We start from the raw sequence: 6,979 nt of genomic DNA, 5'->3' as shown, positions 1-6,979 counted from the left end.
TGAAACCTGAGGAGGTTCGTCGGCCGAACGTCCGTACTTTTTCATCATTTTATTACGAAATAATCGTACGTTCGCCGCGAGGTGAGGAAAAATAAAAGATTTTACTGACGGCTGGTGGAAAATAGGGACGCGTCGTGGTTTTTCGTAAAAAATACCAACGTCAAAGATATTTTTTACTGTAAATACCAGAGTAGAATATTTACTCTAGAGTAAATTCTGCGTTTTACGAAGTATATTTTGCAAAAAAACCTGATGTGTCCGTCTTTTCCTCCAGCTTTTAGCAAAATCTGCTCTGGTATTCTCTTCGTTGGTATTTGTTGAATTACGCTACGAAGATATCTCGGAAAGTAGAAAAATGTTGAATACTGGAATTTTAGACGAAAGTTTAGATATCGATGTTTCGTTTTAAATAGTACAAAAATTCTTTAATATCTTGAGTAGATTCTCTCGATTATTTAGCTTTACGGTGATTCATTTCATCCGAAATACTATTTGCTATAAAATCAATACAGTGGAAGTTTTCTTTCTTACCAGTAATCAATTCCACGCGATAGAACATCTATTTACAGTTCAACGAAAACGATGCGGTCGTTTCAGAAACTCGGGTAATCTAAAATAAATAGATTTAAAAAATGCACTCCCAGACAGTGAAACTACAGAATAGCCGGAAGCTTTTTTGAAATTTTGAAAATCTAAAAATGTTAACACACGTAAGAAATAGTTCTATTTTTCATCAGAACACATCACCCTTGAACGATTGTTATTAAGAAACTATTATATTTAGCAAAAAATAGGCCAGATATTCGTGAGAAATCGTTACAAAAAATGTTCATGCAAAATTATAAACCAACGGGACTAATACTTTCTGAGAAAACCTTTTCTCCTTTTCCGCAAACAATTTTCCAAGGAGACAGAGAAGAAAACTTTCCGTCCCGATGAGTACTTGGCAAAATGTATATTTTATTACATGCAATTAGTTATTCGAAGGCGATTAAACAGCGACATTACACCGTAATTTATAAATCCATTGTTTCATGTTTTGACAAAATTGGCGGGGTGAATTATAGTTTTGGGTTTCTGTAGGGTAAACGATTTTCAACATAAATTGTTTCAAATAAACTAAATCCAGAACAATAAACTGTGTATATGATGTATGAAATAATGATAGTATTTTCGTTTTTTTTTTTTTTTTTTTTTATTCCAGGCCATAAATTTTTTATCCGCTTTGTAGCATTGGCCGTAAATAATTCGACAACAGTTAAATTGCTGATCCCCGCGGAACCAATAAAAAAAAAAATACGCTTTCCGGTTTCGCTCTTCGATATTTTCGTTTCCAAGGGTACAACAAATGCGATCAAGTTAACTCAAATCTCCTATAACTGAGCATGTTTCCAGTGTTCCGCAAAACCGACAAGATTTTTAAGTGCTTGTTCTCTTTTTCTCCAAAATAAATTTACTCATCTGTTGTTTCGCCTAAATATTTTTCAAGGGTTATTTTTTGGAAAACGATGTTATGAGAGAGATCGATCATATACAGCCTCTGCAAATAAACCCATGTACACAGAATTATGCAGAAATCGTGTTTACAAAGCGCCGAGTCACAGTTCGGGGATGTAAACGAATCCTCTGTTAGTTATGCGCCGGAAGGTCGCGATTAAACTCTTCTGCAGTTGCGTTTGTCCGAACGTTTACAAGGGCCGCTTTGTTTTCTTAGCAAAAGGCTCGTAAATGCGAATGTTTCGCAAAACAACCCGCAAATTTGGCAGCAATTTGACAGATAAGCGCTTATCTCCGTTCCCGATTCTCCACCTGTTTCAGTGAACAAACCAACGAGCAGACGTAGAAAATCGTTTTCCTTACGTCAGTCGCTGTGCTTCCGCTCCAAATTTCTACTTGGCTTTCCCGAAATTCTACGTTCTACTTCTCGTTATTCGAACAATTTGAAATATTTCACGCAAATTTTACAGCAAACTTTGGCGTAGATCACGCCAATTTTGGAGAACGTGGGACGATTTTTTCCAAATGTTTCGCGACCTTTTTTCAAATATTTCTTAAAATTAATCCATCAGATCTACGCTTTCTTGTGCTTTGAGAAATACTTGACGAAAGTTCCGAATTAAATTTCTCAATTATAAAAATCAGTTTCATGGACAATTTCTTTATCGCAATTCTAAAAGTATCTCTAATACGTTTTTGTAAATTAACCCGTCGAATATTTGAGAACATATTAATGAGACGAAAGTGTTCAAAATCGAGTTTAAGATAATCAGAGTTTGCAAAAAATATAAACGGAAATCCGACTTTAACAAAAATGACAAACCACGAGGCATACGTAATTATAAAAAGTTGCAAGGTAAACCAACGAAGTAAGAAAAATTATAAAATATTGTTCATCAAATTGAAAAAAAAAAAAAAAATGTTCGTTGTCATTGTCAATTTGTTGAATTAATAATTCACATCCGAAGTTTAAAGCATGGTCAAAGTAACATATAGACAGATATTTCTACCAAGAATAAAAAAATTTTCGAGAAGATCCGAAGCATGATCGATGGATCTTGATCATCGTTAGCGGCTTGAATGATTAATCGTTAGGTGGCAAGCGTGGATGGTTGATTCGGGGTGTTCTAGCTCCTCTCGTTGATCGGCATAGTTATTTTCGACATTTCTCCTCCCGAGTAAGAAACAACGGAACAGACTTTGACCCCGTGCGCGATGGGCCTGTGCCCACTTCGCCTTTCGCCGCGCGCTCTATTATTACAAATGCCGGCACGGCCAGGTTTCGATGAAGAGAAGCGGAGGGTGCGGCGGTTATGTTTACACTGGGCTACAGCTTTACACCTGGCAACAAGAATAGCGCCGGATTCTTTGGGTGGAAGTGTTTACTCGTCTTTTAAATTAAAGAGCGAATAACAAAAGGATTCCGTACAATTCTATCCACCCTTTACCTCCCCGCTGCTCTTAACTTTTACGTCCATTATAAATCTGGCAGTTTTTATCCCGACTGCTGTTATCAAACGACAGTAAAATTATTACACGAATTATCAACGAATAGAGATTACTCGGTTATTACAGACATAATTAGACCGTGGTCGGTGTCATGTTTCTCATTGTTCCAGAAAATCTACACCGTATTTAATTACAGAAGTAGTTTTTTCAACTGTATTTCACTATTTGCCAGTGCAATGTTACGGAATAAAAGCTTAATCGCTTGCGCAGAGTTTTACATGCCACAGTATTTGCGCAATTTTGATAAAACTGAGGCTGTATCGATCAGCTGATCGACCAGAACAGCGCCATCTTGCTCTAGCCGCGCTCATGCTTTGGATCCTGAATAACGATTTGGTAGGCGAAGTCTTGAAATACAAATAAATAAATCATCAAGCCACAAGTATTTATGTGATTTCAATAATGACTATTGATAATAAACTGCCGAGAAGCAGACAAAAAGAAAACGAAATGAACAAACATCTCGAGAATACGCTACAGCAGATCCTTGGGTCATTGTCATGCAACAAGAAAGAAGAAACGCGGCTTGGATCGCTTCGACTCTCGTTATTGTTTAGCGAATGAATGAAAAATGATTCGGGCTAATAGAAAATTTGTATCCATCTAAAACCATTTTCTCGATCCCAAAATTACAATTGAAAACAATAGCCTGGATGAATGAAAAATGATTCGAAGTAGTAGAAAATTTATATCCCTCTGAAACCGTTTTCTCGATCCCGAAATTACAATTAAAAACAATAGCCTGGATGCCTAACTAAATTATATATCGCCAGGTATTGTTTCAGTTAAAGTTTTTAGAATCAGGTAATTATAACTATAGTGTAATTCAAAGTGTTTGAAGAATTATATTGCAAATTTTCTAAACGTACGAAATATCTTTTTTTGCGGATTAAACTAGGGTTATGGTCATTTGAATCTTAAAGCACAAAGTGAATTCAATAGAAAACTATAAAAGCATCAATACTAGCCACGGATTCATATGAATTCGAATCGTCGCAGTATTCACGGAGAATTGAATAAGGGATGAAAATTGAACTGTTCAGAACGTGTTAAGGCTTCATTCCAGCTAAATTCAAATCTCTACAAGAGAATCGAATAGGAACAACAGGAACGTAATCGTGTACAACTGATTGGATCGATTTGAATTTGCGTTGCAATTGAAATACGAAAACAAAAATTGAAAGTCAAACCAAATTTTTATAAAAATTGTTCGAAAAAACAAATTCATTGATTCGGTTTCACTTTTGCATCACGGGATCAGTTTCTTGAGAAAAAGAAAAAGAAGAAAAAATCGAAAGAAGCCAAACTTGTGTACAAATTGTACAAAAAAAAAAAAAAAATGAATAAACAAATAAATAAAAATAATAAAATGAAACGATTGCTTGACATTCATTTTTGCATCACACGATCAGCTTTCTTGTGAACTTCGAATCCGCGGGGATCAAGATAAATCTGTTTTCACTACGGTCTAATCTTTTTTTCCTTTACTATGTATGTACAGTGTTGTACATGCTTATGTACAAGGTGGAGGACCATACGCTGCCGCTGACGTAGGGACGGTATGGGCACAGATGGAGGCTGTTCGGGGATAGTCTAGAATAATAAAGCGGCGGAGACATAGAGATGGGAAATGTTTGTGTTTCTTGACGTGGTCCGCATACCCGCAAGTTTCCTCCTCCACGGCGAGCACCATCGCCAACGCAACGTGATACGTTGCAACCGGTCCTGCCTTTCCCCCCCCCCCCTTCTTTTTCCCAACTTTTCACCATTTGTTCTCTTCTTCTCTCCTTTATTTCATTTCTTCATTTCACGTGATATTTGAGATTCATTTGTCGTACAGTCGAGCCGAGGAATTTATCCAATAGAATAATAATTAATTCAGAGTTATTGAACCGAATTTCATCAAGAGTAAAAAAACTTCAAACCTCTGATTCAAATAAAGAAGGTACTGATAACATCGAACAGGTTACGAGATCGTTTTTTTTTTTTTTTATCTTTGATTTCTATTCATCCACTCTTACAATGTCGGTCATTAATTAATTGACGTTTGATCAAATTTTCAATTACGATAATGTATTTGTTTATCAGTCATAATTTTATTAACGCAAACCGTTACGATTTTCCGTACAATATTTGGGTAACGGACCGGGAACCTTGTACGAAATTTAATAATTCATCATAGAATCGTCGGTTACGAATGAAATAACGCAGAATTTGTTGAAATTGAATAGACGATTCATTTTGGAATAAAGAAAAAAATATTGAAAAGTGAATCGTTCTTAAAAATTTATGATTACTCGGATTTTTAAGGCAATACTCGTAAGACATCGTTTCAGTTCAATTCAACTTCAGTGAATTTATACATAGTTTCTAAACCTTCGATTAATCATTTTTTTTTTCTTCTTCTTCTTTTGTTTCGACACTCTCAAGTTTAGACTGTGCATGCAATCCGTCGTTGAAGATTCACGCCTTCGTTCTCATATTTATGTATACTGTTTTAATAATACGCGCCGAGTTATACGCGAATCGGTGGTTTACAAATATACATGCATAGCCTCAATGCTGCGCAATCCGGAACATCGTGTATTAATGGGGCATTCAAACATCATGATCATCGGATATTTTTCCTTTTCAGACTTCTATCACGACAATTTTTCACAGTCAAACTTTTGCATTATACATGATTATGAGAAATGGATATAATAATAAATTCTCGTTCTTTTTTTATTAATTATAAACTTCGCTCTATTCACCGTGAGTATTATAAATATTTCTTATTAAATCGAGTATTCAACTTCATTTTCCGATATAGATCATTTTCAATACGTAAGATATTAATTTGTATACCTAATAAATTATTTGCTTCAAAGTCCTCGTTACATAGAATAAAATTTACAAATTTTACAGCCGCCTTCGCTATGGGTTTTTGTAAAATAATTGAAATTCATAAGAAACAGTGACGCAAGCATAATGCCGTGTCACATTTTAACGAATCTCTACTAATTGTAAGCTCCACCTAGACTCGAGACCGTATATAATGTATATTTTGATTCCGAAAGTAGCCTGAAAGGTGACAAAACCTCTCACACAGTGCTGAATGTATTCAAGGGTCTGGCTGGTAAATTATGCAACTTTTAAGGCTAGTTTGGAGAGCGTGTCGAGCCCAATTGAACTCGACTCTTAATCCCTGACGGCACGTTCGCGCGTGGGATTGCCGAATAAGCCCTAAAAAGGAGATGCAAATCCCAACAAAGCGCACCGCCGTTAACAAGGAAAGAAAGAAGGCCTTCAGGTCGGTTGGAGAGTCAGTAACCGGGATGGAAACCCCTTAGAGATCGCTTTAAACAAGCAAACAGAACCGAAGCCTTGCCTTATGGGGGGGCAAGGGTCAGTATTAGATATGCTTTACATCCTTGCACCCATAATTACTTCGGAATGTTTATTATTGGGATCGGAACTAGCGAGATATGCCGTCTGGCGGCACAACTGGACAATAACTTCATCAATATCAACAATGACTGTACATCATTTTTTATTAATTAAGTCAATGTAACAAAATAAAAGTGTATCCACTTACACCGAGTTTTCCATTATTTCAGATCTGTACGATTTAGCTAACAATGAAATTGAAAATGAAAGGATTAGCTGATCGCCCAATGCGACGTCATATTGCAATATACTTTTCGGATAATTGGATGCTGTTGCAACAATTCTAGGAAAACTAAACCCGGAAGATCAAAATTAATAGAAAAACGGGATTCGGAACAATTCATAACGATACGTTTCCAATCCTGATGTATCAAAGATTTGAATAGTTTACGGGACAACTCGGCCACTTTTTTTTTTTTTTTTATCCCCTCGGATCTGTTCCATTATTGGTTTGTATAATAGTATTACTTAAAAGTACTCTCTGTGCATTTTTTCGGATTTTTTAATTTACTCGTTTTCGGAAATTCTTACCTAGTAGAAAGAA

Source organism: Neodiprion pinetum, chromosome 2, assembly GCF_021155775.2.
Source record: "Neodiprion pinetum isolate iyNeoPine1 chromosome 2, iyNeoPine1.2, whole genome shotgun sequence".
Classification (NCBI taxonomy): domain Eukaryota; kingdom Metazoa; phylum Arthropoda; class Insecta; order Hymenoptera; family Diprionidae; genus Neodiprion; species Neodiprion pinetum.
This window is presented reverse-complemented; position numbering follows the sequence as displayed.